The 12,539-nt window shown below is 37.2% G+C and overlaps 1 pseudogene across 1 annotated transcript in view; it reads right to left on the bottom strand.

The window, feature by feature from the left end:
• Positions 1 to 9,747: 9,747 nt before the first annotated feature.
• The window catches only part of LOC309964916 (non-histone chromosomal protein HMG-14-like), an 87,077-nt pseudogene continuing 84,285 nt past the window's right edge, over positions 9,748 to 12,539 (bottom strand). Inside the window, exon 2 of the transcript in view lies at positions 9,748 to 10,168. The product of the transcript in view is annotated as a non-histone chromosomal protein HMG-14-like (transcript). The remainder of the gene's footprint in view (positions 10,169 to 12,539) is intronic.

Below are 12,539 nucleotides of genomic sequence, written 5' to 3'. Positions count from 1 at the left end.
AATATCATGTCATCTGCAAACAGTGACATCTTTGCTTCTTCTTTTCACATTTGGATTGTTTTATTTATTTTCCTTCTCCTATTGCTGTGGCTAAAACTTCCAAAACTATGTTGAATAAAAGTGGTGAGAGTGGGCAAACTTGTCTTCTTCCTGACCTTAGTGGAAATGGTTTCAGTTTTTCACTATTGAGGGCAATGTTGACTGTAGGTTTGTCATATATGGACTTTATTATGTTAAGGTAAGTTCCCTCTATGCCTACTTTCTGGAGGGTTTTTATGATAAATGGGTGTTGAATTTTGTTGAAAGCTTTCTCTGCATCTATTGAGATGATCATATGGTTTTCTTCTTCAATTTGTTAACATGGTTTATCACATTGATTGATTTGCGTATACTGAAGAATCCTTGCATTCCTGGGATAAATCCCAGTTGATCATGTTGTATGATCCTTTCAATGTGCTGTTGGATTCTGTTTGCTAGTATTTTGTTGACGATTTTTGCATCTATGTTCATCAGTGATTTTGGTCTGTAGTTTTCTTTCTTTGAGACATATTTGTCTGCTTTTGGTATCAGGGTGATGCTGGCCTCGTAGAATGAGTTTGGGAGTGTTCCTCCCTCTGCTATATTTTGGAAGAGTTTGAGAAGGATAGGTCTTATCTCTTCTCTAAATATTTGATAGCATTCACTGTGAAGCCATCTGGTCCTGGGCTTTTGTTTGCTGTAAGATGTTTAATCACAGTTTCAATTTCAGTGCTTGTGATTGGTCTGTTCATATTTTCTATTTCTTCCTGGTTCAGTCTCAGAAGGTTGTGCATTTCTAAGAATGTGTTCATTTCTTTCAGGTTGTCCATTTTTTTGGCATAAAGTTGCTTGTAATAATCTCCCATGATTCTTTGTATTTCTGCAGTGTCAGTTGTTACTTCTCCTTTTTCATTTCTAATTCTATTGATTTTAGTCTTCTCCCTTTTTTTCTTGATGAGTCTGGCTAATGGTTTTTCACTTTTGTTTATCTTCTCAAAGAACCACCTTTTAGTTTTATTGACCTTTGCTGTCGTTTTCTTCATTTAGTTTTCATTTATTTCTGGTCTGATCTTTATGATTTCTTTCCTTCTGCTAACTTTAGGGTTTTTTGTTCTTCTTTCTCGAATTGCTTTAGGTGTAAGGTTCGGTTGTTTATTCGAGAAATTTCTTGTTCTTTAAGGTAGGCTTGTATTGATATAAACTTCCCTCTTAGAACTGCTTTTGTTGCATCCCATAGGTTTTGGGTCATCGTGTTTTCATTATCATTTGTTTCCAGGTATTTTTAAATTTCCTCTTGGATTTCTTCAGTGATCTCTTGGTTACTAAGTACTGTATGGTTTAGCCTTCATGTGTTTGTATTTTTTCAGATTTCTTCCTATAATTGATGTCTAGTATCATAGCATTGTGGTCGGGAAAGATACTTGATGCAATTTCAATTTTCTTAAATTTACCAAGGCATGATTTGTGACCCAAGATTTGATCTATCTGGGGAATGTTCTATGAGGACTTGAGAAGAAAGTGTATTCTGTTTTTTTGGATTGAATGTCCTATAAATATCAATTAAGTCCATCTTGTTTAATGTATCATTTAAAACTTGTTTTGCCTTATTTATTTTCATTTTGGATGATCTGTCCATTGGTGAAAGTGGGGTGTTAAAGTCCCCAACTATTGTCAATTTCTGCTTTTATGGCTGTTAGTATTTGTCTTATGCGTTGAGGTTCTCCTGTGTTGGATACATAAATATATACAATTGTTATATCCTCTTCTTGGATTGATCCCTTGATCATTATATAGTGCCCTTTTTTTATTCTTGTAATAATCTTTGTTTTAAAGTCTATTTTGTATATGAGAATTGCTACTGCAGTTTTCTTTTTATTTTCATTTGCATGGAATATTTTTTCCATCTTGTCACTTTCAGCCTGTGTGTGTCCCTAGGTCTGAAGTGGGTCTCTTGTAGACAGCATATATATGGGTCTTGTTTCTGTATCCATTCAGCAATTCTATGTATTTTGGTTGGAGCCTTTAGTCCATTTACATTTAAGGTAATTATCGATATATTTGTTCCTATTCCCATTTTCTTAACTGTTTTGTGTTTGTTATTGTAGGTCTTTTCCTTCTCTGTGTTTCCTGCCAAGAGAAGTTCCTTTAGCATTTGTTGTAAAGCTGGTTTGGTAGTGCTCAATTCTCTTAGCTTTTGCTTGTCTGTAAAGGTTTTAATTGCTCCATCAAATCTGAATGAGATCCTTCCTAGGTAGAGTAATCTTGGTTGTAGTTTTTTCCCCTTTCATCACTTTAAATATGTCCTGCCACTCCCTTCTGGCTTGCAGAGTTTCTTCTGAAAGTTCAGCTGTTAACCTTATGGGGATTCCCTTGTGTGTTATTTGTTGTTTTTCCCTTCTTGCTTTTAATATTTTCTTTGTATTTAATATTTGATTGTTTGATTAATATGTGTCTTGGCATGTTTCTCCTTGGATTTATCCTGTATGGGGCTCTCTGTGCTTCCAGGACTTGATTAACTATTTCCTTTCCCATATTAGGGAAGTTTTCAACTATAATGTCTTCAAATATTTTCTCAGTCCCTTTCTTTTTCTCTTCATCTTCTGGGACCCCTATAGTTCGAATGTTGGTGTGTTTAATGTTGTCCCAGATGTCTCTGAGACTCTCCTCAATTCCTTTCATTCTTTTTTCCTTATTCTGTTCTACAGTAGTTATTTACACTATTTTATCTTCCAGGTCACTTCTCCATTCTTCTACCTCAGTTATTCTGCTATTGATTCCTTCTAGAGAATTTTTAATTTCATTTATTGTGTTGTTCATCACTGTTTGTTTGCTCTTTAGTTCTTCTAGGTCCTTGTTAAACGTTTCTTTTATTTTCTCTATTCTATTTCCAAGATTTTGGATCCTCTTTCCTATGATTATTCTGAATTCATTTTCAGTAGACTGCCTATTTCCTCTTCATTTGTTAGGCCTCGTGCGTTTTTACCTTGCTCCTTCATTTGCTGTGTGTTTCTGTGTCTTCTCATTTTGCAAACTTATTGTGTTGGGGTCTCCTCTTCCCAGGCTTCAGGTTCGTAGTTCCCATTGTTTTTGGTGTCTTCCCCCAGTGGTTAACTTTGGTTCTGTGAGTTGTGTTGGCTTCCTGTTGGAGGGAACCAGTGCCTGTGTTCTGGTGGGTGAGGCTGGATCTTGTCTTTCTGGTGGGCAGGTCCACTTCTGGTGGATTGTTTTGGGGTGTCTGTGGCCTTATTATGATTTTAGGTAGCCTCTGTGCTAATGGATGGGGCTGTATTCCTGTCTTGTTAGTTGTTTGGCATAGGGTGTCCTGCACTGTAACTTGCTGGTCATTGAGTGGAGCTAGGCCTTGGTGTTGAGATGGAGATCTCTGGGAGATTTTCACCATTTGATATTACATGGAGCTGGGACGTCTCTTGTGGACCAGTGTCCTGAACTTGGTTATCCCACCTCAGAGGCATAGCCCTAATGCCTGGCTGGAGTGAAGAGCCTGTCATCCACATGGCTCAGAATAAAAGAGAGAAAAAAGAAAGAAAGAAGAATATAAAATTAAATTAAATCAAATTAAAAGTTGTTAAAATAAAAATTAATTATTAAAAAATTTTTAAGTCATAAAAAAAAGAATGAAAGAGGAGAGCAACAAAACCAGAAAACAGATCCACCAATGATAACAAGTGCTAAAAACTATACTAAAAGAAAAAAAATTAAAATGGACAAACAGAAACCCTAGGACAAATGGTAAAGGCAAAGATATACCAACAAAATCACACACAGAAGTGTACACATACACACTCACAAAAAGAGAAAAAGGGAAAAAAATATATATATTGTTGCTCCCAAAGTCCACCTCCTTGATTTGGGATGATTCATTGTCTATTTAGGTATTCCACAGCTGCAGTGTACATCAAGTTGATTGTGGAGACTTAATCCACTGCTCCTGAGGCTGCTGGAAGAAATTTCCATTTCTCTTCTTTGTTCGCACAGCTCCTGGGGTTCAGCTTTGTATTGGGCCCTGCCTTTGTGTGTAGGTCACCTGAGGATGTCTGTTTTTCACTCAGAGAGGATGGGGTTAAAGGAGCAGCTGATTCGGGGGCTCTGGCTGTCTCTGGCCAGGGGGAGGGAGGAGAGGGAATGTGGGGCCAGCCTGCTCTGGTGTGACGTTGCATCAGCCTGAGACGTGCCGTGTGTTCTCCCGGGGAAGTTGTCCCTGGATCATGGGACCCTGGCAGTGGTGGGCTGCACAGGCTCCAGGGAGGGGAGGTGTGAATAGTGACCTGTGCTTGCACACAGGTTTCTTGGTGGCAGCAGCATCAACCTTAGTGTCTCATGCCCGTCTCTGGGGTCCGCGCTGATAGCCGCGGCTTGCACCCGTCTCTGGAGCTCCTTTAAGTGGTGCTCTTAATTCCCTCTCCTTGCGCACCAGGAAACAAAGAGGCAAGCAAAAGTCTCTTGCCTCTTCAGCAGCTCCAGACTTTTTCCCGGACTCCCTCCCGACTAGCTGTGGTGCACTAGCCCCCTTCATGCTGTGTTCACGCAGCCAACCCCAGTCCTCTCCCTGGGATCCGACCGAAGCCCGAGCCTCAGCTCTCAGCCCCCACCCACCCCGGTGGGTGAGCAGACAAGCCTCTCGGGCTGGTGAGTGCTGGTCGGCACCGATCCTCTGTGCAGGAATCTCTCCGCTTTGCCCTCCACACCCCTGTTGCTGCGCTCTCCTCCGTGGCTCGGAAGCTTTCCCCCTATACCACCTGCAGTCTCCGCCCACGAAGGACCTTTCTAGTGTGGCAACCTTTCTTCCTTCACAGCTCCCTCCCACTGGTGCAGGTCCCATCCCTATTCTTTTGTCTCTGCTTTTTCTTTTGCCCTACCCAGGTATGTGGGGAGTTTCTTCCCTTTTGGGAGGTCTGAGGTCTTCTGCCATCGTTCAGTAGGTGTTCTGTAGGAGTTGTTCCACATGTAGATGTATTTCTGATGTATTTGTTGGGAGTAAGGTGATCTCCACGTCTTACTCTTCTGCCATCTTGAAGCTCCTCCCCCCCGATTTCCACTTTTAAATCAATTTTTCTATAGATTGGATTAGGAGATATGGGGCTCCATATTGATTCTTTTCCAAATGTAGAATCAACTGTCTGAACACTATTAAATAATGTATCCTTTACTCACTGATTTGAAATAACATCTTAATCACTTAAAATATTCTTACATTTACTTGTACTGACTATATCTGGATTTTTATATCTGTACATTTTACCTCTTTTTTTCTGTGCCTGAGAATCACCATAATAAATCATTTAAGGACCAGAAAATGTTCCAGTGGGAATTCCTAATCATCTACTTTTACTATTCATGAAATCAACAGTTGGGTAAACTTTGACAAGTAATGTTCTCTGAACTTCAGTTTCTCTGTCTGTAAAATATAACTAAAATACGTTTCTCTTTATTACATATAGCATGCCAGATGCTCCTCATTCAAAAACCTATTAATAAATGATGTGGTAAGAAATTCTGTTTACTTGGATTAGCCCTTTTGTGCACCAGAATCTTGTTTATAAGTATTCTTTAAAAAAGCTTTTTTGGGGCTTCCCTGGTGGCGCAGTGGTTGGGAGTCCGCCTGCAGATGCAGGGGACATGGGTTCGTGCCCTGGTCCAGGAGGATCCCACATGCCGCGGAGCGGCTGGGCCCGTGAGCCATGGCCGCTAAGCCTGCGCGTCCGGAGCCTGTGCTCCACAACGGGAAAGGTCGCAACAGTGAGAGGCCCGCGTACCGCTAAAAAAAAAAAAACCTTTTTTATTTTGAAATATTTTTTTTTATTGTAGTTGATTTAAAATATTATATTAGTTTCAGGTGTACAGCATAATGGTTGTACTTTTACAGATTATACTACATTAAAAGTTATAAGATAATGACTATAATTCCCTGTGCTATATAAAATATATTCTTGTTGATTATCTATTTTATACATATTAGATTACATCTCTTAATCCCATTGGGGGATGGGATCCTGCCCCTCTCCCTCCCCTTCCCCACTGTTAATCACTAGTTTGTTTTCTATATCTGTCAGTCAGTCTGTTTCTGTTTTGCTATATATGAATGTTTGTATTACTTTTTGGATTCCACATATAAGTGATATTATACGGATTTCGTTTTTCTCTGACTCATTTCACTAAGCATAATATTCTCTAGGTCCATCCACATTGCTGGCAGTGGCAGAATTTCATTCTTTTTAATGATTAATATTCATATATATCACATCTTTATCCATTTATCTATTGATGGACACTTGGTTTACTTCCATATCTTGGCTATTGTAAATAGTACTGCTATGACATTGGGGTGCATGTATCTTTTTGAATTACTGTTTGGTTGAGAGTCTGCCTGCATCTTTTCCAGATATATACTCAGAAGTGGAATTGTTGAATCATATGGTAGTTCTATTTTTAGATTTTTGAGGAACCTCCATACTGTTTTCCATAGTGGTGCACCAATTTACATTCCCACCAATGGTGCACAAGGGTTCCCTTTTCTCCACATCCTCACCAACATTTGTTATTTTTGGTCTTTTTGATGATAACCATTATGACAGCTGTGAGGTGATATCGCACTGTAGTTTTGATTTGCATTTCACTAATAATTAGTGTTGTTAAGCATGTTTGCATGTGCCTAATAGCCATCTGTATGTCTTCTTTGGAAAAATGTCTATTCAGGTCTTCTGATCACTTTTTGATTGGGTTGTTTGTTTCATGTTGAGTTACATGAGCTATTTGTATATTTTGGATATTAATCCCTGTCTGTAATATCATTTGCAAATATTTTCTCCCATTCTATAGATGATCTTTTTGTTTTGACACTGGTTTCCTTTGCTGTGCAAAAGCTTTTAAGTTTAATTAGGTCCCATTTGTTCATTTTTGCTTTTGAGATATATCCAAAAAATATTGCTATAATTTATGTCAAAGAGTGCTCTTCTTATGTTCTCTTCTAGGAATTTTATGGGTTTAGGTCTTACATTTAGGTCTTTGATCCATTTTGAGTTTATTTTTGTATATGGTGTGAGGGAATGTTCTAGTCTCATTGTTTTACATGTAGCTGTCCAGTTTTCCCAACACCACTTATTGAGGAGACTGTCTTTTCTCCATTGTATATTCTTTTCTCCTTTGTCATAGATTAATTGATCATAGGTACATGGGTTTACTTTTGGGCTCTCTATTCTGTTCCCTTGACCTAAGTGTCTGTTTTTGTGCCAGTAGCATGCTATTTGATTACTGTAGCTTTATAGTATAGTATGAAGTCTGGAAGAGTGATACCTCCAGCTTTGTTCTTTTTCCTCAAGATTGCTTCAGCAGTTTGGTTTTTTTCTTTTTTTTTGGTTTGGTTTTTTTTTTGGGGGGGGGTGTTGCTCGTATTTTATGGTTCCATATGTATTTTAAGATTATTTGTTCTGGTTCTGTGGAAAATGTCATGGGTATTTTGATAGAGATTGCATTAAATATGTGTATTGCTTTGAATAACATGGCCATTTTAATATTATTAATTCTTCCAATCCAAGAGCACAGGATATCTTTCCATTTCTTTATAATCTTCAATTTCCTTCATCAATGTCTTATAGTTTTCAGAGTATAGGTCTTTCACCTCCTTGCTTAACATTTTTTCCTAGGTATTTTATGTTTTTCATGTGATTTTTAAATGGAATCTTTTTTACTTTCTTTCTGATAGTTCATTAATAGTGTATAGAAAAGCAACAGATGTCTGTATATTAATATTGTATTCTACAATTTTGCTAAATTCATTTACTAGTTCTAATAGCTTTTTGGTGGAGACTTTAGGGTTTTCTACATAGAGTATCTCATCATCTGCAAATAGTGACAGTTTTACTTCTTCCCTTCCAATTTGGATACCTTTTCTTTTTCTTGTCTGATTGCTGTGGCCAAGACTTCTAATACTATGTTAAATAGAAGTGGACAGAGTGGGTAGCCTTGTCTTGTTTGTAAATTTAAAGGAAAGACTTTCAACTTTTCATCATTGATGATGATGTTAGCTGTTGGTTTGTCATAAATGACCTTTATTATGTTGAGATGTTCTCCCATACCCATTTTTTATCATGAATTGATGTTGAATTTTGTCAAATGCTTTTTCTGTGTCTATTGAGATGACCATGTGATTTTTATCCTTTCTTTTGTTAATGTGGTGTATCACATTGATTGATATACAAATATTGAACCTTCCTGTGTCCCTGGAATAAATCCAACTTGACCGTGGTGTATAATCCTTTTTACATTTTGTTGAATTTGCTTCATGAATATTTTGTGGAGAATTTTTGCATATATTTATCAAAGACATTGGCCTGTAATGTTCTCTCTTTTTTGTAGTGTCTTTGTTTGGATTTGGTATCAGGGTAATTGTGGCCTTTTAAAATAAATCTGGGAGTGTTCCATCCTGTCAATTTTTTGGAATAGTTTGAGAAGGATAAGAATTAGCTCTTCTCTATATGTTTGGTAGAATTACCCTGTGAAGCTCTCTGGCTCTGAACTTTTTTGCTGGGAGTTTTTTTGTTTTGTTTTGTTTTATTACAAATTCAATTTCACTACTAGTGATTTGTCTGTTCAAATTATCTGTTTCTTCCTGATTCAGTCTTGGCAGGTTGTATATTTCTAGAAATTTGTCCATTTCCTCTAGGTTGTCCAATTTGTTGTCATATAACTGTTTGTAGTATTCCATTATGATTTTTTGTATTTATGTGATATTGGTTCTTATTTCTCTTCTTTCATTTTTTATTTTGTTTATTTGGGTCCTCTCTCTTTCCTTCTTGTTTAGCCTGCCTAAAAGTTTATCAATTTTGTTTATCTTTTCAAAATACAGCTCTTGGTTTCATTGATCTTTTCTAATTTTTTTTTTTGTGTGTGCTTCAAGAAATTCTTTCATAATTGAGATTTTATTGGTTGTTTTGAGGATCAGTACACAGAAATTTCAATTTGTACACAATTCTCAACATACATACCAAAAATCTAAAAAATCATGTAGTCGTGATTCTTTTCTGAACAGTTATTCCAGTGACTTTCCAGTTTAAAATTTGGAAGCAAATTTTCCTTCACAGGATATCAAGTACCAATATCTTCAAATATTGGTATGCTGTTACATTGTAAGTCCCACTAATTCACAATTTAATATCATGTACACTACATACTCAAATTGTCAATCGTTCACAGCACATTAACAGTTACTAGAAGAACTGGACTACCATGACCAAAGATGTTATAGAGTGCACAAAATTCTGCCCAGGAGAGCCAAGATCAAGGGGTGAGTGGTTTGCTTTAGGAAACAATTCTACCAAAAACAACATGGGAAGAGAAGTAATTTAAAGTGTTTAAGACATTAAATGCATAACTGACTCCAAAATGCCATTTAATATGCTTTGTATTATAGGATATAAAAGCTACCCTCCATCTGTGGAATGTTAAGCTGAAACCCAAGACAGTCAAAGCCTCCCATATTCAATACTCCACTATTTTCTGATTGTACCAAAAAATAAACAACCAGCAAATGATTCCACCTCTTTAAAAAAAGCATTTACACTTTAAAAATGGGATGAAGTGGGATTCTCTCCTTTTTCAAAATGTTTCTAGAGCTACTAAAAAACTTGCATTTACAAAATAGTTGATAAAAATATTCCTCTGGATTGTACAAGAAGGGAGACAGGGACCATTGATAGGACTGGGTGTGTGATATTAATCAGACTTGGCTTCTTTCTTTCCTGCTTCATCAGAAGCTGGGCTCTCCTCGTTTCTAGTTTCTCCATTTTCTGCAGGTAAGTCTTCTTCAGTCTCTTGGTTAGCCACTTCAGCCTGTTTTCCCTTTGCTCCACTTTTCCCTTTTGTTTGCACTTTTTTGTCTGAAGATTTTTTCCTGCTGCCTTTTTTGGCTTTGTTTCCACTTTTACAGGAGCCGGTTTAGCTGACAACTTCGCCAATCTCCTCTTGGGCTCCTCCTTCACCACCCCCTTGGAGGAGCTGACCTTCCTCTTGGGCAGGAAGGTGGTGGGGCAGGCACGTGCCAGGTGCCTGTGGGCTGTTGCATGCCGAGAGCCTTTGCAAAACTGAGCTGCCTGGCTGCTGCCACTCCTCCCACCCTCTATTGTTTTTTTAATCTCTATTTTATTTATTTCCTCTATAATTTTTATTATTTCCTCCCTTCTGCTGGTTTATGGCTTTGCTCTTTTTTTTCCTAATTTTTTTAGGTGGTACGTTAGGCTGTTTGTTTGAGATTTTCTTGTTTTTTAGGAAGGCTGTATTGCTATAAACTTCCATCTCAGAACTGCTTTTGCTGCATCCCATAAATTTTAGAGTATTGTGTTTCCATTTTCATTTGTCTTAAGATACTTTCTGATTTTCTCTTTGATTCCTTTATTGACCCATTGGTGTTTTAGTAGCATGTTTTTTAGTAGCATGTTTAGTAGCACATGTTTGTTCTTTCTCCATTTTTTCTTTCTGTAATTGATTTCTAGTTTCATACCATTGAGGTCAGAAAAAATGCTTGATATAATTTCTGCCCTCTTAAACTTGTTGAGAATTATTTTGTGGCTGAGCACATGATGTATCCTGCATAACATTCCATGTATATTTGAAAAGATTGTGTATTCTGCTGTCTTTGGATGGAATGTCCTGTAGATATCTACTAAGTTCAACTGGTCTCTTTTGTCATTTGACACCACTGTTGCCTTAATGATTTTCTGTTTGTATGATCTGTTCATTGATGTCAGTGTGGTGTTAAAGTCCCCTACTATTATTGTATTACTGTCAATTTCTCCCTTTATGTCTGTTTGTATTTGCTTTATATATTTAGGTGCTCCTGTATTGGGTGCATATATGTTAGCAAATATAATATATTCTTATTATATTGATCCTTTTATCATTATAAAATACCCTTCTTTGCCTCTTATAGCCTTTGTTTTAAAGCCTATTTTGCCTGGTATGAGTATTGGTACCCCCTACTTTCTTGTCATTTCCATTTTCATGAAATATCTTTTTCTATCCCCTCACTTTCATTCTGTTTGTGTCTTTAGCTCTGAAGTGTGTCTCTTGTAGACAGTATATAGTAGAATCTTGGTTTTTTAATCCAATCCCACCCTATGTCTTTTGACTGAAGCATTTAGTCCAGTGACATTTAAAGTAATTATTAATAAGTATGTACTTATTGCCATTTTATCACTTGTTTTCTTTCTTTTTTTGTAGTTCTCTGTTCATATCTTTTTCTTTTTGTTCCTTCCCTTGTGGTTTGATGATTTTCTTTAGTAGTATGCTTGTGTTCCTTTCCTTTTAGGTTTTGTGTATCTAATGTAGATTTTTGATTTGCTGTTACCATGGTGTCCATACATCTTGACTTACAACTATATCTACTTGTTTTATACTGGTAGCCATTTCAGTTTAAACAGATTCTAAAAGAGCTACATTTTTTACTTGCCTCTCGCACATTTTGTATTTTTGATGTCATATTTTAATCTTCATGTTTATCTCTTAACTTTTTACTATAGTTATAGTTGTTTTTATAATTTTTTTTGTTTCTTAATCATCATACTGGCTTACTTAAGTGGTTAATCCTCAGTCCATACTATATATTTGCTTTTTCTAGTGGGACTTTCCCTTTCTTATAGATTCTGACTTCTTTTCCACTTGGAGAAGACTTTTTAACATTTATTTCAGGGTAGGTTTAGTATTGATGAACTCTTTTAGTTTTTGCTTGTCTGAGAATCCTTTATCTCTCCTGCTATTCTAAATGATAGTCTTGCTGGGTAGAGTATCCTACATTACAGGTTTTTCCCTTTCCACACTTTAGTTATATCATACCACTCCCTCTGGCCTACAAAGTTTCTACAGAGAAGTCAGTTGATAGCCTATGGGGATTCCCTTGTATATGACTCTTTGTTTTCATCTTGCTGGCTTTAGAATTCTCTGTGTATCTTTAACTTTCACCATTTTAGTTGTGATATGTCTTGGTGTGTGTTTGTTTGGACTCATCTTGTTTGGGACCCTCTGTGCTTCTTTTACCTATATATCTGTTTCCTTTTTCAGGTTTGTCTAGTTTTCAGCCACAATTTCCTCAAGTACTTTTTTTTTTTTTTTTTTTTTTGGTGATACGTGGGCCTCTCACTGTTGTGGCCTCTCCTGTTGCATAGCACAGGCTCTGGACGTGCAGGCTCAGGGGCCCTGGCTCATAGGCCCAGCCACCGCAGCATGTGGGATCCTCCCAGACCGGGGCACGAACCCGTGTCCCCTGCATTGGCAGACGGACTCTCAACCACTGTGGCACCAGGGAAGCCCACCTTCAAGTACATTTTTGGTCCCCTTCTCTCTCTCTTCTCCTCCTGGGACTCCTATAATGTGAACACTGATACACTTCATGTTATCCCAAATATCTTTTAAATTGTTTTCTTTTTTAAAATTTGTTTTTGTTTTTGTTTTTCTGATTGGGTGATTTCTATTATTCTATCTTCCAGATCACTTATACATTCTTCTGTAACACC

The sequence above is a fragment of the Leucopleurus acutus genome (genome assembly GCF_964270905.1).
Source record: "Leucopleurus acutus genome assembly, chromosome: 8".
Lineage (NCBI taxonomy): Eukaryota > Metazoa > Chordata > Mammalia > Artiodactyla > Delphinidae > Leucopleurus > Leucopleurus acutus.
The sequence above is the reverse complement of the archived record's forward strand: the minus strand, read 5'-3'. Positions and strand labels throughout refer to the sequence as shown.